Source organism: Crotalus tigris, unplaced genomic scaffold (genome assembly GCF_016545835.1).
Source record: "Crotalus tigris isolate CLP2741 ecotype Arizona unplaced genomic scaffold, ASM1654583v1 scf7180000018785.583249, whole genome shotgun sequence".
NCBI classification, from domain to species: Eukaryota; Metazoa; Chordata; class Lepidosauria; order Squamata; family Viperidae; genus Crotalus; species Crotalus tigris.
Window position 1 is genome coordinate 495,350 of NW_024097200.1, and position 26,732 is coordinate 522,081.

Genomic DNA, 26,732 nt, shown 5'->3' on the forward strand with positions numbered 1-26,732 from the left:
GCACGGTGCCAGGGGAGGTGTGCCAACACAGGTCTCAACCAGACGCACCCCCACCCCCACCGAAGCTTGCACAAGCTGAATGGCGCTGCTGGAATCCAGCTGGCACAGCCCAGGCTGGCCCCGCCCAGGGCTCTCGGCAGCGGTTCCTGGGCACTGCACATTCTAGCCGATGGATTGATGGGACCGATCCAGCTGCCCGACGCGAGCACGGCAATTCTGGGAACGGCTGGCCACGAGCCACGGGGGAAGAGAACACGTTTCGTTAGAAACCGCAGACTGCCAAAGAGGTGACCAGGATTCGCACTCGTGCCCCCTTCATCCCGGCTCCAACAGCAAGGGGGGGGGGGGGAAACCCAGTTTTTTTTTTAATGTCTTTCTGAAGATCGATACAATCAAACCAGGAAACGGTGAATTCTAGTCCCGCCTTAGGCATGAAAGCCAACTGATTTGACTTTGGGCTGCAGCTGCCAAAAAAGCCAACACAGTGCTGGGTTGCATGAACAGAGGGATAGAATCAAGATCACGTGAAGGGTTAATACCACTTTACAAGGCCTTGGTAAGGCCACACTTGGAATCCTGCATCCAGTTTTGGTCACCATGATGTAAAAAAGATGCTGAGACTCTAGAAAGAGTACAGAGAAGAACAAAGATAATCAGGGGGCTGGAGGCTAAAACATATAAGGAACAGTTGCTGGAATTGGGGATGTCTAGTTTAACAAAGAGAAGGACGAGGGGGGACATGATAGCAGCCTTCCAGTATCTCAGGGGCTGCCCCAAAGAAGAGGGAGTCAAGCTATTCTCCAAAGCGCCGGAAGGCAGGACAAGAAGCAATGGATGGAAACTTATTTAAGGAGAGAAGCAACCTAGAACCAAGGAGAAACTTCCTGACAGTGAGAACAATTAACCAGTGGAACCACCTGCCTCCAGAAGCAGTAAATGCTCCAACCCTGGAAGTTTTTAAGAAGAGACTGGACAGCCATTTGTCTGAAATGGTATAGGGTTTCCTGCCTGAGCAGGGGGTTGGACTAGATGACCTCCAAGGTCCCTTCCAACTTTACTATTATTATTATTATGGATCATCGCACAGTCAGCCAGATGTTCAGACTGGATTTGGCATTTTGTCTACCTGTCGAGTCCTTACCCAGGACCTGGGATAGGCAGATGTGGATGTTTGATGGTATTACAGATATCGTCACAGGATGGAAGCAGTTCCTAGTAAGGCCGCCTTTTGCAATTGACTAATAGCGAATTTGTCAATGCCAATGGTGTTCAAGTGGTGCTCCAGTTGTTTTGGGATTGCACCCAAGGAGACTATTACTATTGGTACTACCCTTTCTTGCTTTTGCCACAGTCTTTCTATTTCTATTTGTAGGTCTTTGTATTTTGTTATCTTCTCCAGTTCTTTCTCTTCTATTCTGCTATCTCCAGGCACTGCCACATCCACTATCCAGGCTTTTTTGTCTTTCTTATCGACAATTGTTAAGTCTGGGGTGTTATGTTGCAGGTGCTTGTCTGTTTGAATTCTGAAGTCCCAGAGCAGTTTAATTTTATCATTTTCTATGACTTTCTCTATTTTCTGATCCCACCAGTTTTTGCTTACAGGCAAATGATATTTTTTGCAGATCTTCCAATGCACCATTGTTGCTACTTTGTCATGCCGCTGCTTGTAGTCAGTCTGTGCAATCTTCTTGCAACAGCTTACCAGGTGGTCCACTGTTTCTTCAGCTTCTTTGCATAGGCGGCACTTACTGTCTGTTGTATTATTATTATTATTATTATTATTATTATTATTATTATTATTATTATTATTACCAGGAGATGGTGAATTCTAGTCCCACCTTCAGAATGAAAGCCAGCTGGGTGACTTTGGGCCAATCACCAGGAGATGGTGAGTTCTAGTCCTACATTAGACACAAAAGCATGACTTTGGGGTAAAAGGTAATCACAAGACTCTGGGACGCTACAGCTGTCATAAATTTGAGCCATTTGCCATGATCACATGAGCACATGGATGCTGCAACAGTTATACGAGTGAAAAATAGTCATAAATCGCTTTTTTCAGGACAGTTGTAACTTTGAATCATCACTAAATGAATGGTTGTAAGTCAAGGATTGCCTGTACACCTGGTGCCAAACTCCCTATGCTACCAGAAATTAAATACCAGAAATTCAACTTTAAAAGAACTAATTTTTAACAAACTCAAGAGAGAGCCTAAGCAAAATTCCATGGATGAAAATCCTAAAGGGGAAAACGACTCAAGATGCGTGGGAAACTCTGAAAAATACGATCATAAAAGCCCATATCACCACAATACCACTGAAAAAGAAAAACAAGAAATCCAAGAAGAAACCTGCATGGCTGCACAAAGAAAGATCTCTCTGATAAACTTAAAGACAAAAAGGACAAGTGCAAAAATTGCAAAGAGGGACACATAAATCAGGAAGGGAATCTGCAAAGATGAAGTCAGCAAAGCAAAGGCTTAGCAAATTGAACAAAGACTTGCAACAAAAGTCAAAGATAATAAATAAAAGTTTCTTCCAATATATTAACAACAAGGAAAAAGTCAAGGAAACTGTAGGTCCACTAAAGAGAGAAGATGGCAAGGAAGTAACAGGCAACAGAGAGAAAGCAGAGCTGCTTAACTCATTCTCTGCATCAGTCTTCACACAAAAACATAACTGTAAAAGACAGACTAGTAATAAAAATTAAAATAAGCAAGAACATGGTAAGAGAACATCTGTCTGACCGTGACGAATATAAATCACTGGGACCCGACAGATTACATCCCAGAGTTATGGAGGAGCTGGCAGATATTATCTCAGAACCATTGCACCATATCTTTCCAAAAATCTTGGAGCATCAGAGAACTACCAGAGGATTGGAAAAGAACTGATGTGGTTCCCATCTTCAAAAAAAAGAGGGGGGAAACCAATCCAGGAAATTATAAACCAATCAGCCTAACATCAGTACCTGGGAAGATACCAGAAAAAAATAATCAAAAAACAGATCTGTGAACGTCTAGAAACAAATAAAGTTATAATTTTTAAAAGCCAGCATGGATTTGTTAAAAATAAATCATGCCAAACCAATCTTACTGTAAGGACCCAGCCCACTTTGCATCTTAAGAAGACAGAACTCTTGGAATATTTCTTCCAACAGGCATCCTTTATTAAGAGAAAATGGTTGCAGGCGTTCTAGACAGGACCTGGGGACCAAGCCCTACGGTTCAAGATTTTAAGGGGTCCCCAGCAGCCCCACCCCACCATCTTTCCAGCGACAATCCCAGGCGTTACATTTCCACCTCCTTTTTCCTCACTGCCAGTGGAAGGGAGACTTCAGAGAGGAGTAGATGAAAGCTGATGGCCCCACTGTTATGCTTTAGTCCAGTGGTTCTCAACCTTTTTAATGCCACGCCCCCCAACCGGTTGTAAGTCGAGGACTACTCAACCGGTCGTAAGTCGAGGACTACTCAACTGATGCAGCACCGTTTGCAGAATGGGACTTTTGGCGGGCTCAGCAGGGCGGAGACAGCCTGGACAATTCCTATTGGCTTTGGAAAGCCAATAGAATTAGACTCTATTCAAGAGAGTCTATTTTATTGGCTTTCAAAAGCCAATAGAATAAAAGGGAGTAGCACAGCCAAGGAAAAGGGGGGAAAAAATGGTGGACTGCGTTGTTTGGCGACCCCCGTGAAATGGTCGTTCGACCCCAAATGGGGTCCCGACCCACAGGCTGAGAACCGCTGCTTTAGTCCTTTTGGTGGTATCCACATTCAATCCCTTTGAAGTTGTACCGAAGGAAGTGAGGGCCATAAAGCCCCTTTGTTCACCCCCCTTCCCCTTCATCGTATGACAGAATCCAGAGAGGGCAGAAATGGGGTTTTCCATAGTCGATAACTAGAGATGAAATATAATTGGATTCTGACACTTACTTCATTCTTGGATAAAGTAACTAAACTAGTAGACCAGCGAAATGCTGTAGACGTAGTATACTTAGATTTTAGTAAGGCATTTGACAAAGGAAAGCATAACTGACACCTTGGTAAGTTAGAAAAAGGTGGGATAGACAACATCACCACCAGATGGATCCATAGCTGGCTGACAAACCTTACTCAACGAGTAGTCCTCAATAGAACTACATCCACACAGAGAGAAATAAGCAGTGGGGTCCCACAAGGCTCCGTCTTGGGCCCAGGGCTCTTCAATATCGTCATTAATGACTTAAGATAAGGAAATAGAAGGGGAACTGATCAAATTTGCAGAGGACACCAAACTAGCAGAAGTAGCCAACACCCCAGAAGACGGACTTAGGATCCAAAAAGATCTTGACACACTTGAACAAGGGGCCCTATCCAACAAAATGAGTTTCAATGTGGAGAAAAGCAAAGTCTTATGCTTAGGCGGGAAAAAAAATCAAAGGTTTAAGTACAAGCTATTTTCCAAAGTGCCTGAAGGCAGGACAAGAAGCAATGGGTGGAAACTCATCAAGGAGAGAAGCAACCTAGAACTAAGGAGAAACTTCCTGACAGTGAGAACAATTAGCCAGTGGAACCACCTGCCTCCAGAAGCGGCAAATGCTCCAACGCTGGAAGTTTTTAAGAAGAGACTGGACAACCATTTGTCCGAAATGGTATGCAGTGATTCTCAACCTTTCTAATGCCGCGACCCCATAATACAGTTCCCCATGTTGTGGTGACCCCCAACCACTTATACATCACTGGGTGCAGGGGCGTGGCCAAAGAAAAAGGGGGAAAAAATGGCGGACAGCCTTGTTTGGCGACCCCCGTGAAATGGTCGTTCGACCCCAAATGGGGTCCCGACCCACAGGTTGAGAACCACTGGTATAGGGTTTCCTGCCTGAGCAGGGGGTTGGACTAGATGACCTCCAAAGTCCCTTCCAACTTTACTATTATTACTATTACTATTACTATTATTATTGTTACTATTACTACTACTACTACTACTACTACTACTACTACTACTATTATTATTATTATTATTATTATTATTATTATTATTATTATTATTATATTGGGCAAGAGCTGGCTCAAAAACAGTAACTGTGAGAGGGACTTTGAAGTCCTGGTGGACGATCCCTTCAATCTGAAATGGTCTTAGGGTTTCCTGCCTGAGCAGGGGGCTGGACTAGAAGACCTCCAAGGTCCCTTCCAACTCAGCTCTTCTGTTAGCAACCCGGTTGTTAAGGGGATCTGACTTCCCCATTGACTTTGTGGATCCTAAATGAGTCCGTTGCCAAGCGTTTGAATTTTGATTCACCCGACCCTGGAGATAGATGTTGCAACAGTTGTGAAAAAAAACGGTCCCAAGTCATCTTTTTCAGGGCCCCCGTTACTTTGCAGGGTCACTGCGTAAATGATTGTTAAACTGAGGATTAATTGCTTCTATCTGTGTGCTCACTAAGTGACTCCGTGGTAGACCAATCAATTAAATTAATTGCAGCTTAAAAGCACACACCACCAGAGTCGGCTGTTAAAGTTTAACGGATTTGTTCTTCCCTGTGTTTATTCTGTCGTGATTTTGGGTTGTTGTTTTTTCTTTAATTCTCGGAAACCTGATCTGAAAATCAATCCATTCCCTCCCAATGGAACAAAGAACATTTAGAAGACCTGTAGAGGACCCCCCCCCCTCTTTTAACTTCCAAAGTCATGAACCGCTTGTTTTTTTCCAAAGCCAGATCCAAGTCTTTACAAAGTCCTTGGCCGGTTGAAGCAGGCGAGTGAAATCTCTCTTTGATCGTCTTCCCAGCACCTCCGTCCTCCACCAGGCTTTAAATAACTTGCATTTTCTACGATCCACGGTTTAGAAAAATTAAATGTCATATTTTAAACCCTGCCTCATACATGGAGGTCCTCCCTTCGGCCAGAGAATGTACATTTATGCCAAGGTCAGGCAAAGGTGGGGAATAAGAATGAAAGGCGGCGGAGAAATGTAAGGAACGAATATGATTTAACAAATACAGACTTGCAGATCCTGTGGGCAGATCCTGATACTCATCTGTCATCCCTTAGGATCGGCCGGGCTGGCTGAGGCTTCTGGGAGTTGCAGTCTCCCAACTTGTAGGGATTGAGCTGATTCTCAAACAGGACAAGCAATCATTTTGCCACCACCTTATTATGTTCCCTTCTCGAAAACGAGTTGGAGTCCTCAAGACTCTGAATAAATAACAGATTCAAATTGAAAGGAGAGAGAGAGAGATGGGAGGGGGGAGGGAAGGAAGGAAGGAAGGAGGAAGTGAGAGAGGGAGAGAAGGAAGGAAGGAAGGAAGAAAGGAAGGAAGGAAACGAGGGAGGGAGAGAAGGAGGAAGGAAGGAAGGAAGGAAGGAAGGAAGGAAGGAAGGAAGGAAGGAAGGAGGAAGGGAGAGAGGGAGAGAAGGAAGAAGGGAAGGAAGGAAGGATAGAGGGAGAGAAGGAGAAGGAAGGAAAGGAGGAAATGAGGGAGGGAGAGAAGGAGGAAGAAAGGAAGGAAGGAAGGAAGGAATGAGGGAGGGGAGAGGGAGGAAGGAAGGAAGGAAAGGAAGGAAGGAGGAAGTGAGAGAGGGAGAGACGGAAGGAAAGAAGGAAGGAAAGAGTGAGGGAGAGAGGGAGAGAAGGAACGAAGGAAGGAAGGAACGAAGGAGGAAGTGAGGGAGGGAGAGAGGGAGAGAAGGAAGAAAGGAGGAAATGAGGGAGAGAGGGAGGAAGGAAAGAAGGAGATGGGAAGGAGGGAGGGAGGAAGGACAGAGGTGGGAAGGAGGGAGCGAGAAAAGAAGGATGTGGGGAAGGGAAGGGGTAGGTAGGTAGGAAGGAAGGAAGGAAGGAAGGGATATATTTTCTTTTTTTTCATCTTTTTCTCTTTCTGTTTTTCTTATATATAATGGAGTTAATGTACTTAATAATTTGTTTATTGAATGTAATCATATTTGTTTGAGGTTTATTTGAGTTTAAAAGTTTTTTCTTTTAAGTTCTAGTTAACCCTGCATTCAGCTCTGGGAAGAATGAGGGAGGGTTTTGGGGTGGGTTGGGAGGGATTGGGAAAGGGGTTTTTATTGTAAAATTGTAAAAATTTATAATAAAAAGAAAAGAAAAAGCCTGGAACGGATGGATTCTCCCGCCTGGAAGCCGGAGGGGCCGTGGGGGATTCTCGCTTCCCAGCCCAAGTCCCGGCACTGAGCAGTTGCAACAGGTGTGTGTGTCTGGGGGGGGGGGTTTCCAACACCCACTGAAACTGAAGCCCCCACAAAGGGAAGCTCAAGGCTCTTTTGGGGAATGGGGTCCTCAAGGTTTTCCGAGCGTTCAGACCTTTTTATTTAGTTTTTTCGCAACTTAAGGATGAAATTCCCCCTCTGGCCCTGTCCTTCCTTCCTTCCTTCCTTCCCATCTCTTTCCTTCCTTTGTTCCTTCTTCCTTCCTTCGTTCCTTCCTTCCCATCTCTTTCCTCCCTCCCTCCCTCCTTCCCATCTCTTTCTTTCCTTCGCTCCTCCCTCCTTCCTTCATTCCTTCCTTCCCATCTCTTTCCTTCCTTCCTTTGCTCCTCCCTCCCTCCTTCCCATCTCTTTCCTTCCTGTTCCTTCTTCCTTCCTTCGTTCTTCCTTCCCATCTCTTTCTTTCCTTCCTCCCTCCCTCCTTCCCATCTCTTTCCTTCCTTCCTTCGCTCCTTCCTCCCTCCTTCCCATCTCTTCCTTTGTTCCTTCTTCCTTCCTTCATTCCTTCCTTCCCATCTCTTTCTTTCCTTCGCTCCTCCCTCCCTCCTTACCATCTCTTTCCTTCCTTTGTCCTTCTTCCTTCCTTCCTTCGTTCCTTCCTTCCTTCCTTCCTTCCTTCCTTCCTCAACCTCTAATATCTTCTTTACTCAAGGCTCAGCATGGCAGGCGACTCCAACCCCCCTCCCCTTCTTAAGACTTGGATTCCAGGACCCATCCTCTCGCTCCAGGGTCACGAGAACCCAGCGGCAAACCTCCAACCCTTTTCCGATGCCCTGTGTGGCTCCAGACGTTTGCAGGGAGTCCTAAACAGGTGATAAAATAAACAGAAGAGGGGAAAGTGGGCATCCTTGTCTTACTCCTTTGGTTATATCCATTTTTTCCATCATTTCCTCATTTATAATTACCCTAGCTGTTTGTTTAGGATATATTTTCTCAACCATCTTTCCAAATTTTGTCCCAAAAGCCATATAGTGCAATTGTGTTATAATAAAATTCCAATTCAGATTATCAAATGCCTTCTGGGCATCAAGAAAAACCAGTGTAGCTTGTCTTTCAGGGTGGACTTCATAAAATTCTAAAGTGTTCAGTATTATAAAAAGCAGAGACATCACCCTGCCAACAAAAGTGCGCATTGTCCAGACCATGGTTTTCCCAGTTGCAATATATGGCTGTGAAAGTTGGACCATAAGAAAGGCTGAGCGCCAAAGAATGGAGGCCTTTGAACTCTGGTGCTGGAGAAGACTCCTGCGAGTCCCCTGGACTGCAAGGCGATCCAACTGGTCAGTCCTAGAGGAGATCAACCCTGACTGTTCTTTAGAAGGTCAGATTCTGAAGTGGAAACTCAAGTCCTTTGGCCACCTAATGAGAAGGAAGGACTCCGTGGAGAAGAGCCTGATGCTGGGAAAGATTGAGGGCAAGAGAAGAAGGGGACGACAGAGAATGAGATGGCTGGATGGAGTCCCTGAAGCAGGAGGTGTGAGCTTCAATGGACTCCAGAAGATGGTAGAGGACAGGAAGACCTGGAGGAACATTGTCCATGGGGTCGCGATGGGTCGGACATGACTTCACAATTAACAACAACAACAACAACATTATCATCATGTTATTTTTTGGACAAATTAACAAAAGAGATAAAAGAAAAGGAAGACACAGAGTACTATATAACATGGAACAAGTGGTATGACTGGTTGGAGACTAGAAATAATAGAGGAGAATAAATATGGAAAGGTCAAAAGTGAAAATATGTGTATAATAATGTATAATAATAATATGAATTATTCTTAGTAAGAAGTAGAATATGAAGGAAGAAAAATGTAAATAAGAAACAACGGGGCAATAAGGACAAATATTCTAAAGAAGAATAAGGGGGAAAATGTAAATAATAAAAGATTACCGTTATGTAATCACTGTTAAAAAAGGGGGGGATTGTATATACTGTGTGTGTAAGTGTGTTATGTTTTGCTTTGTTTTGTTTTGTTTTGTTTTGTTGGTTAAAAATAAAATAAAATAAAAACAGATTGCTTGGCGTTCAAAGTTAGGACGGAGCCCCTCCACAATGGTACTTATGTCGCAGATCTGACATTCTCATAGGCTGCCTCCACGCACAGTTCTGCATTCGGCAGTTGATGGCTTTTTTCCAATATCTGGGAGGCAGTTTTGCTTAATGGCCTCTGTGCTCGCTTGTCCCAAAGGTGCCTTTTTTCAGGAGGCAATTGGACTTTCTTGTTTTATCTTTGAAGACGTTTCGCTTCTCATCCCAGAAGCTTCTTCGGCTCTGACCGGATGGTGGAGAAGGGAAGGATTGATACTCCTTGCAGACAGCTGGTCATTTGCCGCCTTTGAGAGAGTCGTTGAGGCCACTTGGAAGTTTATCTCTGTGTCCTCAGGGTCACCTGAGGGGTGCAAATGGGTATGGAACAACAGAGTCCTTTCAGCAGTTGCAAGGAGGCTCCACACCCATTTGCACCCCTCAGTTGATCCTGAGGACACAGATAAACCTCCCAGTGGCCTCAACGACCCTCAGAAAGAATGCAAATGACCAGCTGTCTGCAAGGAGTATAAATCCTTCCGTTCCCCACCATCCAGTCAGAGCTGAAGAAGTGAAACATCTTCAAAGAAAAGGCTCCACCCCCATTTGCACCACTCAAGTGACCCCGAGGACACAGACAAACCTCCAAGTGGCCTCAACAACCCACTAAAAGAAGGCAAATGACCAGCGGTCTGCAAGGAATGTAAATCTTTCCCTTCCCCGCCATCCCATCAGAGCTGAAGAAACCTCCGGGAGGAGAAGCGAAATGTCTTCAAAAAAAAACAAGAAAATTCAGTTGCCTTCTGAAAAAAAAAAAAGGACCTTGGGGACAACCGTGGCGTGGGTGAGGGAGAATGTCCAGAGACATCTGTGTTAGCCTAATGATCATCACATTCCCTTCGTGACTGCTGTAAAAAAAGATTGCAGAATTGGGTCTGGCCACAGGATCCATCAAATACTTTGGCCACCTGATGAGAAGGAAGGACTCACTGGAGAAGGGCCTAATGCTGGGAAAGATGGAGGGCAATAGAAGAAGGGGACGACAGAATGAGATGGCTGGATGGAGTCACTGAAGCAGGAGGCGTGAGCTTAAATGGACTCCAGAAGATGGTAGAGGACAGGAAGATCTGGAGGAATGTTGTCCATGGGGTCGCGATGGGTCGGACACGACTTCGCAATTAACAACAACAACAGGATCCATCCACTTTATAACCATCATGGCTTAGAACTGTAACTGCCAATCTCAATTTTGGTCATGTGGCAATTATGGTTGTAAGTAACTCTGAACTGGCCATCTCACAGGCACCTGCTCCAAACTTGCTGAGTCCCTCTCTTTCTTTTTCTTTCTCTCTCACTCACTCACTCACTCACTCACTCACTCACACACACACACACACAAACACACAGACATGGGTAGGTTTGTAGGGGAGGCAGGAAAGGGTCGGTCTTTCAGAACCGTCCCTGACTACAGACATCCTTTGTTCCAAAAGAGCTCCACGCATCTCAACCCAAGCGTGGGTCCCAATTCTCCCCAGCTCTGCCTGGAAATGCCCAAACTTGAACCCAGCACTTTCTACAGGCAAACAGGAGCACCAGGACAGAGTTGGAAGAGACCTTGGAGGTCATCTAGTCCAACCCCCTGCTTAGGCAGGAAACCCTATACCATTTCAGACAAATGGCCGTCCAGTCTCTTCTTAAAAACCTCCAGTGTTGGAGCATTCACCGCTTCTGGAGGCAGGTGGTTCCACTGGTTAATTGTTCTAGCTGTCAGGAAGTTTCTCCTTAGTTCCAGGTTGCGAATAGAGTAGAGTAGAGTAGAGTAGAGTAGAGTAGAGTAGAGTAGAGTAGAGTAGAGTAGAGTAGAATGGAGAATGGAATGGAGAAGAGAAGGGGAGGGGAGGGGAGGGGAGGGAGAAGAGAAGAGAATTCAGAAGAGAATGTAGAATGGAACAGAATAGAATGCAGAATAGAATGCAGACTAGAGTACAGTAGAAGAGAAGAGAAGAGAAGAGAAAAGAGAAGAGAAGAGAATGCAGAATGGAATAGAGTGGAGTAGAATAGAGTAGAATTTTGTTCTGCTCTCCATTCCTTTCTATTTTGTTCTATTCTGCATTTTATTCTATTCCTGTTATTCTGCTTCTCACCTCTCTCAAGAAAGGACGCTTCACTCTTGTGGCTGAATCTGCTCACGGCCCCACCCTCCTCGCCTGCCTCTTCCTGCTTCTGCCAGCCCCCCCCCCGTGCCCCCACATGCGCACCCTTTTTATGCACCCCCCCCCCAAGCACCAATCACACCCAGGCCTGCTCTAAACACGGCTGGTTTCACAGCAATAAAGCAGCAAACAAAACAGGATCCTTGAAGGTTTCAAACATCTGTTGAACAAATGAGGAACGGCTGCTTCCAGATGTTTTCCACCAAGAGCCGCCCCACCCCCACCCCCAGCCCAGCCTTGGCAGTGCATCGCCTGATCTTTGGGCAGGAGGAGGTAGCTGGCACCGGGTTGCTCCAGAGTCAGCTGCCCCCTGACAAACGCCCCTCCCAGGCCAAAGAGGGCCAAGCCGAGACTGCAGGGGGGGGCACAGAAACCCTCATTTGCAGCAAAGTCTGGTTTGCGCCAGCTGCTAAGCCACGATCGGACAGCTTGACGCTTAAGGAGCTGGTCCAGGCTGAGCAGGTTGTGAGAATGGAGCCAATGGTGGCTTCTCTGTGGCTTAGCAAAACGTGTCCAGCCCCTTAAGGCAGGGCTTTTCAATCTTTTCACCCATTGTGCCACTTTTAGGATGTGGCAACATCCGAGGACCACCCGTCACCAAGTAAGGTGTCAAAAACCTGATGACCCAAAAAAAAAAAAGGAAAAAAGTGATGAAGTACAGGTAGTCCTCGACTTACAACAGACCGTTTGGTGACTGTTCGAAGTTACAATGGCACTGAAAAAAGTGCCCTCCAAGCCATAGCCGAGCAAGACACCTGCCTGCCCCCCCATCCATGCTCTTCCTCCTGTCCGAGGTTTTCATTGTTGTGAGCGTTTCTGTTGGGGATTGGCAGCAGGGGTGGGGTGGGGGGTGTTTGGTTTCTATTCCCCCCCCCATCTGCTGGGTGGTTGCAGCAGGTTTTGGTCACTTCACCTGACCCTGGGACACGGTGACCGTCATAAATATGAATCAGTTGCCAAGCATCTGAATGTCAATCACAAGACCCTGGAGAGGCTGCAACATTCCAGCTGATTGGCGCTTCTTCTGGGCTCAGCAGAAGCCCCAGGATCAGTGCTGCTTTCCAGCTGATCGGTGCTTCTTCAGAGCTCAGCAGAAGCGCCAGGATCAGCGCTGAGCTCCAGCTGGAGCCTGGTGCTGATCCTGACACTTCCACTGAGCCCTGACAGCCCCGAAGAAGCACCGATCAATTGGAAAGCGGCACTGATCCTGGCGCTTCTGCTGAGCCCCGACAGCCCTGCAGCTCCAGCCGTCTCTCGCTCAGGCTTGTGCGGTGCTGCCCCCGGTTCAGCTCATCCCCCTCCCCCGCTACCCCTTTTCTAGGATGCTCGCGTACCACCTGCCAGGGGCCAATGTCCCACAGGTAGCCCTGCTTTAATGAGAGTATGTTCATTTGAACCTCAGCCTGTTTATGCATGCAGTCCTCGACTCAACAGCCATTCATTTGGTGACCATTCCAAGTTACAACGGGACCGAAAAAAGTGACTTACGGCCGTTTTTCACCTTTACGACCGCCGCAGCCTCCCCGTGATCACGGGATGTGCATTCAGACCCTTGGCAACTGGCTCACATTTACGACGGTTGCGGTATCCCGGGAGTCAAGTGATCCCAGGAGATCTTAGCTGGAGTCCTGCCTTAGGCCTAAAGCCAGCCGGGGGATCTTGGGCCAGCCACCCTGTCTCAGCCCTAAGAAGGAGGCAATGGCAAACCACTTCTGATAAAACCTGGCCAAGGAATCTACAGGGACTTACCCAGGCAATACCCAGGGTTCAAAAAACGACTCAAAGACATCCCAAAGATGCTTTTTTCAGCAGGCAACTGGACTTCCAGATTTTTCTTTGAAGACGTTTCGCTTCTCCTCCCAGAAGCTTCTTCCGCTCTGGCTGGACGGTGGGGAAGGGAAGGATTGACACTTCTTGCAGACCGCTGGTCATTTGCCTCCTTTTAGAGCAGTGGTTCTCAACCTTTTTAATGCCGTGACCCCCCCCAACCGGTCGTAAGGCGAGGACTACTCAACCGGTCGTAAGGCGAGGACTACTCAACTGGTGCAGCACCGTTTGCAGAATGGGACTTTTGGCGGGCTCAGCAGGGCAGAGACAGCCTGGACAATGCCTATTGGCTTTGGAAAGCCAATAGAATTAGACTCTATTCAAGAGAGTCTATTCTATTGGCTTTCAAAAGCCAATGGAATAAAAGGGAGTAGCACAGCTAAGGGGAAGGGGGAAAAAATGGCGGACTGCGTTGTTTGGCGACCCCCGTGAAGTGGTCGTTCGACCCCAAATGGGGTTCCGACCCACAGGATGAGAACCGCTGGTTTAGAGAGTCATTGAGGCCGTTTGGAGGTTTATCTCCGTATCCTCAGGATCACCTGAGCAGTGCGAATGTCTATGAAGCCTTCTTGGAACTGCCGAAAGGACAGTGTTGTGGACTGGAGATGGATGAGGTCTCGTATCCTTCCCCTTTTGTTGAGAGAGGGATGTTCAGTTTTGACCTTGATGGCCTCTTTGACCCCAAAATGTGGACAGAGAGGACCAGGTTTGAAAGAGGGGTCAAAGAGGCCGTCTAGGTCAAACCTGAACAGCCCTCTCTGTCAACAGAGGGGGAGGGATACGAGACATCATCCATCTCCAGTCCACAACACAATCCTTTCGGCAGTTCCCAGAAGGCTCCAATCCCACTTGCACCTCTCAGGTGACCCTGAGGACACAGATAAACCTCCAGGTGGCCTCAATGATCCTCAGAAAGAATACTAATGACCAGATAATAATAATAATAATAATAATAATAATAATAATAATAATAATAATAATAAAAAATAATGCCACTTGCTTTTGACTGTGGCAAAAGTAAGCAAGGGTAGTACCAATAGTAATAGGCTCCTTGGGTGCAATTCCAAAACAACTGGAGCACCACTTGGACACCATCATCGGCATTGACAAATTCGCTATTAGTCAATTGCAAAAGGCAGCCTTACTAGGAACTGCTTCCATCCTGCGACGATATCTGTAATACCATCAAACATCCACATCTGCCTATCCCAGGTCCTGGGTAAGGACTCGATAGGTAGACAAAATGCCAAATCCGGTCTGAACATCTGGCTGACTGTGCGATGATCCGTAGTAGTAGTAGTAGTAGTAGTAATAATAGAAGTAGAAGTAGAAGTAGTAGTAGTAAAGTTGGAAGGGACTTTGGAGGTCATCCAATCCAACCCCCTGCTCAGGCAGGAAACCCTATACCATTTCGGACAAATGGCTGTCCAGACTCTTCTTAAAAACTCCCAGTGTTGGAGCATTCACCACTTCTGGAGGCAGGTGGTTCCACTGGTTAATTGTTCTCCCTGTCAGGAAGTTTCTCCTTAGTTCTCTATTGCTTCTTTCCTTGATGAGTTTCCATCTGTTGCTTCTTGTCCTGCCTTCAAGCGCTTTGGAGGATAGCTTGACTCCCTCTTCTTTGGGGCAGCCCCTGAGATACTGGAACACTGCTATCCTGTCCTCCCTCGTCCTTCTCTTCGTTAAACTAGACAAACCCAATTCCAGCAACCGTTCCTTATATGCTTTAGCCTCCAGTCCCCTGATCATCTTTGTTGCTCTTCTCTGTACTCTTTCTAGAGTCTCAACATCTTTTTTACATCGTGGTGACCAAAACTGGATGCAGGATTCCAAGTGTGGCCTTACCAAGACAGTGTAGAGTGGTATTAACACTTCACGTGATCTTGATTCTATCCCTCTGTTAATGCAGCCCAGCACTGTGTTGGCCTTTTTAGCAGCTGCAGCACACGGCTGGCTCCTATTTAGGTGATTGTCTACTAGGACTCTGAGGTCCCTCTCACAGTTACTATTACTAAGCAAGGTACCCCCTATACTATACTATACCTGTGCATTTGTTTTTTCCTGCCTAAAGGTCCAAGTCTTTTTCCATTAGACCCAAAAGAAAAGTTTTTATCTTTATATTCACTTTGAGAATCTTCTGTATTAAGATGTGAATCCTACTCCATTATTTCTTTGCTTTATCGCATGTCCACCTTAAGGGATAAAGGTCCCTACTTTAGATCATTAGGGCTGCAAAGAAGCCCATCCCTGTTTCCCCCCCCCAAATGTTTTGAGCCCCACAGCACTTGCCTGCTGCTCCCCCATCCCTCAGTTTCCCCAAACAATGTCCTGGCAGCTGTCTGGGTTCCTCTTCACGCATAAATGAAATTCCTTTGTCCCTGCTTGTTTGAATTAGCTCCTTCCGTGATTCCATTTTAATTTGGAATGGCCATTGCTGCGTCTCAGGAGATCAGGGCCCTCCACATCTGGCAAGGAAGGGACGGGAGAGGGGTGGGACTCCCCCCACACACCCCACCCCCCCAAACACACAGCCCCATTGCCTTCCCCAACCTGGTGCCCTCTTTCATATCACGGTCACAGGCAGGCTGCCCGACGTTTCAGGCGGGATTTTATTCGCCTTACCTCTGTTTAAACTTTTATATTCAGTTTTTATGTTTTTAACATTAGTACATTAGGGTGAGGGAGGTGGGCGGTTTCTAAATTTGATAAATAAATGGGGACTGATTACAGAGAGAGAGAGACAGACAGACAGACAGACAAGGTAGATGATTGGAGAGAGAGAGAGAGAGACAAGCAGATAAAGACAGAGATGGGAGAGAGAGAGAGAAATGATAGATAGATAGATAGATAGATAGATAGATAGATAGATAGATAGATAGATAGATAGATAGATAGATAGATAGATAGATAGATATGGATGGAGAGATAGATAGATAGATAGATAGATAGATAGATAGATAGATAGATAGATAGAGATGGATGGATGGATGGATGGATGGATGGATGGATGGATGTTAGGTAGGTAGGTAGATAGATAGATAGATAGATACAGAGAGACAGAGAGACAGAGAGACAGACAGGAGAGAGAGGATAGATAAACAGATAAGACGGATGGATGGATGATAGGTAGATAGGTAGGTAGGTAGGTGGATGGATGATAGATAGATAGATAGATAGATAGATAGATAGATAGATAGATAGACAGACAGACAGATGATAGATAGGCAGGCAGGCAAGCAGAGAGAGACAGAGACAGACAGGAGAGAGAGATGATAGATAGATAGATAGATAGATAGATAGATAGATAGATAGATAGATAGATAGATAGATAGATAGACAGACAGACAGACAGACAGAACGGGTAGATAGATGATAGATAGATAGATAGATAGATAGATAGATAGATAGATAGATAGATAGATAGATAGATAGACAGACAGACAGACAGACAGACAGACAGACAGATGATAGATAGGCAGGCAGTTAGAGAGAGACAGAGACAGACAGGAGAGAGAGATGATAGATAGATAGATAGATAGATAGATAGATAGATAGATAGATAGATAGATAGATAGACAGACAGACAGACAGACAGACAGACAGACAGACAGACAGACAGACAGATGATAGATAGGCAGGCAGGCAGGCAGAGAGAGACAGAGACAGACAGGAGAGAGAGATGATAGATAGATAGATAGATAGATAGATAGATAGATAGATAGATAGATAGATAGATAGATAGATAGATAGATAGATAGATGGATGGATGACAGAGAGAGAGAGAGATAAAGGGGTAGAGAAAGAAAGAGAATTCCTTGTTTTCAGTCCTAGAAAACTGCTACTGTCAGAGGTACAACTTTCCTCCCAGGTTCCAATGATAAACCAAAAAGCCAAACAGGTGTGCGAAATATCGGAAAGGCTGGATGTCCGTTAACAACCAAGCTTACACAACATCATCATCATCTCTTGGGGGGGGGTGTCAATCCCCAAAATGACCCCAAAACCCTTCCTCACCCCTGCCTCCAAATCAGCCCGGGGTTTTCCAGCCCCCTCCAGTCCGCATCGCCCTCTTAGGATCCCCTTGTAGCTGTTCTCCACGTCCCTTGGCCGTTTTCTTACCTGGGTTGATGTGCAGAATGGCACTTTCGGGGAGACGAGCGAGTGAGCGGGGTGAAGGATTTCCTGGGAAGGAAGCAGAAGAAACCATTCACACTGGGATCCCTTTCCAAATAATGTACTTTATTTAGATCCCTTGACCATGAGCCAGCCGTGTGCAGCAGCCGCCAAAAAAACAAACACAACCCTGGGTTGTATAAACAGAGGCACAGAATCACGATCACACGAGCTCTTAGTACCGCTTTATAAAACCCCAGTCAGGGCACACCTGAAATACTGCAGCCAATTTTGGTCACCATATCACAAAAAAGATGTTTGTTGAGACTTTGGAAAAAGTGCAGAGAAGAACAACGAAGAGGATCCAAGGCCTGGAGACTAAAACATACGAAGAACGGCTGTGGGACTTGGGTTTGGCCAGTCTAGAGAAAAGAAAGATTAGGGAGTAACATGCTAGCAGCATTCCAGTATTTGGGGGGCTGCCACAAAGAAGAGGGGGTCAAGTTATTCTCCAAATGCGTCAGAGGGCAGGACAAGAAACAACGGATGGAAACTGATCAAAGAGAGAAGCAACCTGGAATTAAGGAGAAACTTCCTAACAGGGAGGACAATTAACCAGTGGAACAGAAGTTGCCTCCAGAAGTTGTGGGTGCTCCATCCCTGGAGGTTTTTAAGAAGAGTCTGAGCCAGCCGTGTGCAGCAGCAGCCAAAAAACCTAATACAATCCTGGGTTGTATAAACAGAGGCACAGAATCAAGATCACACGAGGTCTTAGTACCGCTTTATAAAACCCCAATCAGGCCACACCTGAAATACTGCAGCCAATTTTGGTCACCATATCACAAAATAGATGTTGAGAGTTTGGAAAAAGTGCAGAGAAGAGAAACTAAGGGGATCCAAGGCCTGGAGGCTAAAACATACAAAGAATGGCTGCGGGACTTGGGTTTGGCCAGTCTAGAGAAAAGAAGAAATAGGGAAGACATAATTTATTTTATTTATTTATTTATGAGACTTATATACCGCTTTAAGTGCAAGCACTCTCTAAGCGGTGTACACCAATAAGCAATGTATATATATATATATTTACATTTACATAATAACAGCATTCATGTTATTCATCAAAGCAGCTGAAAGCAGGACGAGGAACAATGGTTGGAAACTGACCAAGGAGAGAAGCAACCTGGAACTAAGGAGAAACTTCCTGACAGTGAGGATAATTAACTAGTGGAACAGCTCGCCACCAGAAGTTATGGGTGCTTCATCACTGGAGATTTTTAAGATGAGGCTAGACCAGTGGTGGCAAATCTATGGCACGTGTGCCAGAGGTGGCACTCAGAGCTCTCCCTGTGGGCACGCGCACCATGCCTTGGAGATGGCAATCGTCCCTCTTCAGCCAGCCGCCCGCTAACTCGCCGAGGTCCCACGTGGCCGGATGCATCCCAGCACGGCTGGTTTCCCTCCTCCCCCCCATCCCATCCCTCCTGGCCTCGCAGGCTCTCCTCTTCCTGGGCACGAATCACTGCATCGCCTCCTCAGCTGTCAGCAATCTGTCCAGCTCAGAGGCAGCTTCTCTGAACTGCTGGTGGTGGGCTGTGGAGCCCCAGAGTGTGCCGGTTGAGGGGCTGGCAGGCTGTGGCTGCTAAAGGACACTGTCTGCCCCCATGCACTCGCTGGCCTCTGTGTGCAGGGGCCGATGGTGTCAGGCAGCAGCTGCCCTGCCTCGCCTTGCCCTTTGACAGTGGGACCCCCGCCCTGCCTCACCTTTCCTCGTCTCACCCTGCAGGACAAGCCTCCTGCCCACCACCCAACCTGCCAGAGACCCCCTGGATCTCCCCCAACCCTGCCCGGCCCCCACAGGCGTCCCTCCCCACGAGCAACATTGAGGTGACCACGTCCACCTTGGCCACACCCACCCAGTCTGCCATGACCACCACAGCCACGGCCACCCAGTGGGCCACGCCCACCTGGCACCCGGCGATAAATAAGTGGGTTTAGGTTGCAGTTTGGGCACTCCGTCTCTAAAAGTTTCGCCATTACTGACCTATACCATCTTAGACAACTGACTATCTAGCAGCTAGATAGTTACTTGTCTAAGATGGTATAGGTTCTCCTGCTCGAGCAGGGGGCTGGACTAGAAGACCTCCAAGGTCCCTTCCAGCTCCTATTCTATTCTATTCTATTCTATTCTATTCTATTCTATTGGAAGTTTTTAAGAAGAGACTGGACAGCCATTTGTCCGAAATGGTGTAGGGTTTCCTGCCTGAGCAGGGGGTTGGACTAGATGACCTCCAAGGTCCCTTCCAACTTTACTACTACTACTACTACTACTACTATTATTATTATTATTATTATTATTATTATTATTCTATTATTCTATTCTATTCTATTCTATTCTATTCTATTCTATTCTATTCTATTCTATTCTATTCTATTCTATTCTATTCTATTCTATTCTATTCTATTCTATTCTATTCTATTCCATTCCATTCTATTCTACTCCTTGAGCAGGAAGGTAGACTAGAATGACCTCCAGGGTAGCTTTCAGCTCTGTCATTCTATTACTCAAATATGCCCTATGGGAAGAAAGTCTCCGTCTCAAAGCTGGGAAGAACCAATTTCAAGACCCCACAGCCCTGAAGACCCCATCGGAGGGATCAGCCACCCCTGGGCCTGGCCAACATCATGAGGCTTCTCTTGCAGTCATGAATCTCAAAAGAGATCAGGAAACACACACTTGGAAATACCTGTATCCAGTTTTGGTCACCACATTACAGAAAAGATGTTGAGACTCTGGAAAGAGGGCAGAGAAGAGCAACAAAGAGGATTAGGGGACTGGAGGCTAAAACATATAAGGAATGGCTGCTAGAATTGGGTATGTCTAGTTTAACGAAGAGAAGGACGAGGGGGACATGATAGCAGTCTTCCAATATCTCGGGGGCTGCCCCAAAGAAGAGGGAGTCAAGCTATTCTCCAAAGCGCCTGAAGGCAGGACAAGAAGCAACGGATGGAAACTCATCAAGGAGAGAAGCAACCTAGAACTAAGGAGAAACTTCCTGACAGTTAGAACAATTAACCATTGGAACCACCTGCCTCCTGAAGTGGTGAATGCTCCAACACTGGAAGTTTTTAAGAAGAGACTGGACAGCCATTTGTCTGAAATGGTGTAGGGTTTCCTGGCTGAGGAGGGGGTTGGACTAGATGACCTCCAAGGTCCCTTCCAACTTTATGATAATGATGATGATGATGATGATGATGATGATGTTAGCAAGTTTTCAGTATTGAGGGGCTGCCACAAAGAAGAGGGGGGTCAATTAATTTTCTAAAGCACCAGAAGACAAAAGAAGAAACAACAGGTGGAAACTAACCAAGGAGAAAGGCAACCTGGAATTAAGGAGAAATTAAGGACAATTAACCAGTGGAACAGCTTGCCACCAGAAGTTGTGGGTGCTCCATCACTGGAAGCTTTTAAGAAGAGACTGGACATCCACCTGTCTGGAATTGTCTAGGCAGGTCTCCCGCTTGAGCAGGGGGCTGGACTAGAAGACCTCCAAGGCCCCTTCCCACTCTGCCATTCTGTGAGGTTTAATGTCATTGCCTTGCAAACGGCTTTGGCGCAGCATCCGCAGCTCTGCAAATAACATTCAGAAGCCAAGGGGGAATTCACGTGAGATTCCCCCACAAAGGGAGGAGGGCTTCGTTGCTTGTGCGCAAGGGGGGAAATTTGCAGAATTATGCAAAACCAGGAGGGGAACCCCTTTTCTCCCATTTGCATAATAGGCTCCATCCGCCTTCCTTGGCACTGTGTTCCTTTGACAGCTAATTCACAGCCAGGCCCATCTGCCTGAAGTGGCCAAGCCCATGACTCTGGAGAGGAGATGGCTGATGGGCTATGGCATACCCTTAGAATATAGAATACAGAATAACAGGAGTTGGAAGGGAGCTTGGAGGTCATTTAGTCCAACCCCCTGCTCAGGCAAGAGACCCTATACCATTTCGGACAAAGGGTTGTCCAATCTCTTCTTAAAACTTTCAGTGTTGGAGCATTCACCGCTTCTGGAGGCAGGTGGTTCCACTGGTTAATTAATAATAATGATAATAGAGTTGGAAGGGACCGTGGAGGTCATATAGTCCAGCCCCCTGCTCAGGCAGGAAACCCTACACCATTTCGGACAAATGGCTGTCCAGTCTCTTCTTAAAAACCTCCATTGTTGGAGCATTCACCGCTTCTGGAGGCAGGTTGTTCTCCTGGTTAATTGTTCTCCCTGTCAGGAAGTTTCTCCTTAGTTCCAGGTTGCTTCTCTCCTTGATCAGTTTCCACCCGTTGCTTCTTGTCCTGCCTTCAGGCGCTTTGGAGAATAGCTTGACTCCCTCTTCTTTGGGGCAGCCCCTGAGAGATTGGAAGACGGCTATCACTTGAAAGAAATCCGGGAAGCCTGTATTTGTGGAGTCTGTCTGGAAAGGACAAAGAGTGTTTATTTACTCACAGAGAATATGCACGTGCAAACACTTGTAGGCGGTTAGAGAACTGACGACAATAGCAAAGAGTTAGACAGGCTGCATAGCTCAGCTAGAAGTTACGAATAGGGATGGTTTGGAGCCAATAGAATGTGTATTAGGTAGCTCCCGGAGCCTTCATTAGCCAAGGCTTAGGAATAGGGACGCTAGAAACCAACAGAACAAATGGTTAGATGGTTACTAAAATGTTGCTTAGATGATATTTCTCATAGAGCAGTGGCCAAAATTGTGGGAAAAGTGTATTTTTGAGGTTTGATGGCTAATGACATCACTTTTTGGGGAGAGTCGTGCCATAAAATTATATATCAATGGAAAGATAATTTAACCGAGAATGTAATGCAACAAAGTTTGTTCAATTATCTGTACTGTATTCTATGAAAAGTGAAAAAGGAAAAGGAAGCCCAACTGGCTTAGGTTGATCTGAGGTAGCTTTCCTTCCTCCGATGGTAGGCAATGAGCATGAGTGTTTAGAGAGCCAATCAGGTGTCACCTTGTTTTGGCCATGAGCCAATCAGATCACAGTAGGATCCAGTGATTGATGTCCTGTATTGAAGCTGAGAGGAGGACATTGGTCAGTGTGTTATGTGATGGCTATCAAGTTGGTTGGGTTTTTTTTGTGTTCTTTCATTGAGTGAGCTTGTAAAATTAAATTAATGGTGCAAAGAGTTGACCGGTCGCCCAGAAAATGATGTGAAATAGCATTATTAAGTGAACAAGGCTACAGTTTATAAAGAAATGAGAAGAAAAATGGGTGGAAACGTAACCAAAGGTGGCATTTCTACTGAACCCTTTTCCCAAAAGGTTTCCACAGTTTTGGCCACTACTGTATATCCCGCCTTGTCCCGCCGTCCACTTTAGTGAAATTGTATAAAGCTTTCTTACTCTTTTGCTCTGGGTCCTGGCATTCTGCTGGCTGGGACCCCTTTTCCTTCAATAAAAGGAAACAAACCCTGCCCCTCATTTCTGGTGTTCCTCATCGGCTTCGGCACCTGGCTCAGACCCAAACTGGGGACCACAGGCCCTACTCCGAACCTTAATGACAGGGCTGGGTTTTGGACTACAACTCCCTCAATCCCCTGCTGCCGGCCCAGCAGGTTGGAGCCACTGGGCCCAAATCAAACATCTGCAGGACAAACCACAATTCTGGGTTGGTTGATTTCCAAGCTGGTAACTGCCCAAAGAACCGCCTGCCTCTATGGTTCCCCTCCGGCCTCTTCCATAATCCTGCTTCAAACTGGTAAAATGTTGGGCTGCATGAACAGAGGGATAGACTCAAGACCACGTGAAGTGTTAGTAGCGCTTTACAACGCCTTGGTGAGGCCACATTTGGAATACGGTATCCAGTTTTGGTCACCACCATGATGTAAAAAAGATGCTGAGACTCTGGAAAGAGTGCAGAGAAGAGCCACAAAGATGATTAGAGGACAGGAGGCCAAGACATATAAGGAATGGTTGCTGGAATTTATTTATTTATGAGACTTATATACCGCTTTAAGTGCAAGCACTCTCTAAGCGGTGTACACCAGTAAGCAACGTATATATATATTTACATTGCCCCCAACCATCTGGGTCCTCATTTGACCTACCCCGGAAGGATGGAAGGCTGAGTCAACCTTGAGCCGGTGAGATTTGAACCACTGACCTGCTGAACACAGTCAGCTAAAGCGGCCTGCAGTACTGCACTCTAACTGCTGCGCCACCTCGGGGATTGGGGATGTCTAGTCCAGTGATGGCGAACCTTTTAGAGACGGAGTGCCCAAACTGCAACCCAAAACCCACTTATGCATCGTCGGGTGCCGGGTGGGTGTGGCCCATTCAGTGGGTGTGGCCCATTCGGTGGGTGTGGCCCATTGGGTGGGCGTGGCTGCGGTGGTAATGGCAGACTGGGTGGGACTAAAAAGTTCAATCCATCAATTCCAACTTTGCGAGATCTTTTTTTTTCTTCCGCGAGAAGTTGAAATTGACTGATTGATTGAACCTTTTTTTTTTTTTTGCACACAGCAGCGGAGGCCTCAAGAGAAAAGGTTTTATAAAACCCAGCTGAAGGCCTAGGATTGGGGCGACGGCGCGCGTGTCCCCAGAAAGGGCTCTGAGTGCCGCCTCTGGCACCCGTGCCATAGGTTTGCCACCACTGGTCTAGTCTAATGAAGAGAAGGACGAGGGGGGACATGATAGCAGTGTTCCAATATCTCAGGGGCTGCCCCAAAGAAGAGGCAGTCAAGCTATTTTCCAAAGCGCCTGAAGGCAGGACAAGAAGCAACGGATGGAAACTAATCAAGGAGAGAAGCAACCTGGAACTAAGGGGGAATTTCCTGACAGAACAATTAACCAGTGGAACCACCTGCCTCCAGAAGCGGTGAATGCTCCAACACTGGAAGTTTTTAAGAAGAGACTGGACAGCCATTTGTCCGAAATGGTATAGGGTTTCCTGCCTGAGCAGGGGGTTGGACTAGATGACCTCCAAGGTCCCTTCCAACTCTTCTGTTATTCTGTTATCCTGTTGTTATCCTGTTGTGGGGCAGAGACGGATCCAGACAGACCTCCGGAGCTTGGCTGAGGCTAAGCAGCAACCTTCATCCAGATGCCTTCTCTTCCCCTTTCATTCCCCCCTGGTTCTCCTGCAGTTCAGAACTGCCCCATCCAGGAGAAATAAAGGACATTCAGTCAGATCCTCCTTGCAGTTCTCACCTGCCCCATCCAGGAGGAAAAAAGGCATTCGGGTCCTCGTTGGGAACAACGGCATGCAAAACAGACCTCCCCCCCCCTTTTTTTGAGCAAAGTTTTTGGCATGCCAAAGAGCCCGGCCAACTTTTTGCAAGGCACTTGAAACTGTAATGCAGTAAAAGTTTATATGATAGACAGACACACACCAGCAGCGTTCAAGAGCCACTGAGAACGAGTGAGCAGTTGGTGATATTTACAGCCAAAGCCCCATCCATCCGAGAGGGAAAGAGAGAGAAAATGAATGAAAGAGAAAGACAGAGAGAAGAGAGAAAGAGAAAAGGAATGAAAGAGAGAGAGGGGAGAGAAAGAGAGGGAGAGAAAGAGAGAGTAAGACAGAGAGAGAGAGGAGAGAGAAAGAAAAGAAAGAATGAAAGAGAAAGAGGGAGAGAAAGACAGAGAAAAACAGAGAGAGGGGAGAGAGAGTGAGAGAGAGAAAGAATGAAAGAGAAAGAGAGAAAAGGAATGAAAGAGAGAGGAGAGAGAAAGAGACGGAGAGAAAGACAGAGAAAAAGGGAAAGAAAGGAGAGCGAAAAAGAGAAAGAGAGCGCGAGAGAAAGAGAAAGAACGAAAGAGAGAAAGAAAGAAAGAACGAAAGAGAGAAAGAAAGAAAGAATGAAAGAGAGAGAGGAGGGAAAGAGGGAGAGGAAGAGAGGAGAGAAAGAGAGAGAAAAACAGAAAGAGAATGAGAGAGAAAGAGAGAGATAGGAGAGAATGAAAGAGAAAGACAGAGAAGAAAGAGAAAAGGAATGAAAGAGAAAGAGGAGAGAGAAAGAGAGGGAGAGAAAGAGAGAGTAAGACAGAGAGAGAGAGGAGAGAGAAAGAGAAAGAAAAGGAATGAAAGAGAGAGAGGGAGAAAGAATGAAAGAAAGAGAGAGAGAGGAGAAAGATAGAAAAGGAATGAAAGAGAGAGAGGAGAGAGAAAGAGAGGGAGAGAAAGACAGAGAAAAAGAGAGAGGAGAGAGAAAAATAGAAAGAGAGAGTGAGAGAAAGAGAAAGAACGAAAGAGAGAAAGAATGAATGAAAGAGAAAGAGAGAGAGGAGGGAAAGAGGGAGAGAAAGAGAAAGAGAGGAGAGAAAGATAGAGAAAAAGAAAGAGAATGAGAAAGAGAGAGATAGGAGAGAAAGAATGAAAGAGAAAGACAGAGAAGAGAGAAAGAGAAAAGGAATGAAAGAGAGAGGAGAGAGAGAGAGGAGAGAGAAAGAGAAAGAAAAGGAATGAAAGAGAGAGAGGGAGAGAAAGACAGAGAAAAACAGGGGGGAGAGGAAAATGAAAGAAAGAGAGAGAGAGGAGAAAGATAGAAAAGGAATGAAAGAGAGAGAGGAGAGAGAAAGAGAGGGAGAGAAAGACAGAGAAAAAGAGAGAGGAGAGAGAAAGAGAGAGTGAAAGAAAGAGAAAGAACGAAAGAAAGAGAATGAATGAAAGAGAAAGAGAGAGGAGGGAAAGAGGGAGAGGGAGAGAAAGAGAAGAGAGAAAGATAGAGAAAAACAGAAAGAGAATGAGAGAAAGAGAGAATAGAGAAAGAAAAAGAAAGAAAGAAAGAAAGAAAGAAAGAAAGAAAGAAAGAAAGAAAGAAAGAAAGAAAGAAAGAAAGAAAGAAAGAAAGAGGAGGGGGGGGGACTTGAAAGAGAGAATGATCTTCCCATTCACCAAACCAAACCAGCCGAACTATTTTGTCCTTCGGAGACAAAAGCCTTAAACAACGTTAACCGCTTTCTTTTTCAAACCCTGGAGCTGAGCTGCAAAGGCTCCTTCTGACTTCATTCTCCGCGGGGAGGGGGGGGGAAGGCGTACTTTTTGGGCAAGGGAACCCTGACACACACACACCCCCTCTGCCCACAACTGGATCTGACAGTTCCCACCTGCAGCTCAAGCTCACCTGGGCCGCCCCCAGGTGAGAAGACCTAAAGGGCAACAGGAATCCCCTTCACCCCCGGGGGTCTCTCAGCCTCAGCAGCTTTTAAGACCTGTGGACTTCAACTCCCAGAATCCCCCAGCCAGCTGGCTGGCTGGGGGATTCTGGGAGTTGAAGTCCACAGGTCTTAAAAGTGGACAAACACTTTTTTCTACTAGGCATTATGCCTGAAAAGACTAATAAGCAGAAATTATAT

The 26,732-nt window shown here is 46.3% G+C and overlaps 1 protein-coding gene across 1 annotated transcript in view; it reads right to left on the bottom strand.

Annotated features, from left to right (window-relative positions):
• Window positions 1-26,732, bottom strand: part of NRTN (neurturin) — a 66,601-nt gene that overhangs the window by 34,281 nt on the left and 5,588 nt on the right. The window contains exon 2 of the mRNA XM_039356093.1: window positions 17,391-17,453. The gene's annotated coding sequence lies outside the window, so the exon portion shown is untranslated. The remainder of the gene's footprint in view (window positions 1-17,390; window positions 17,454-26,732) is intronic.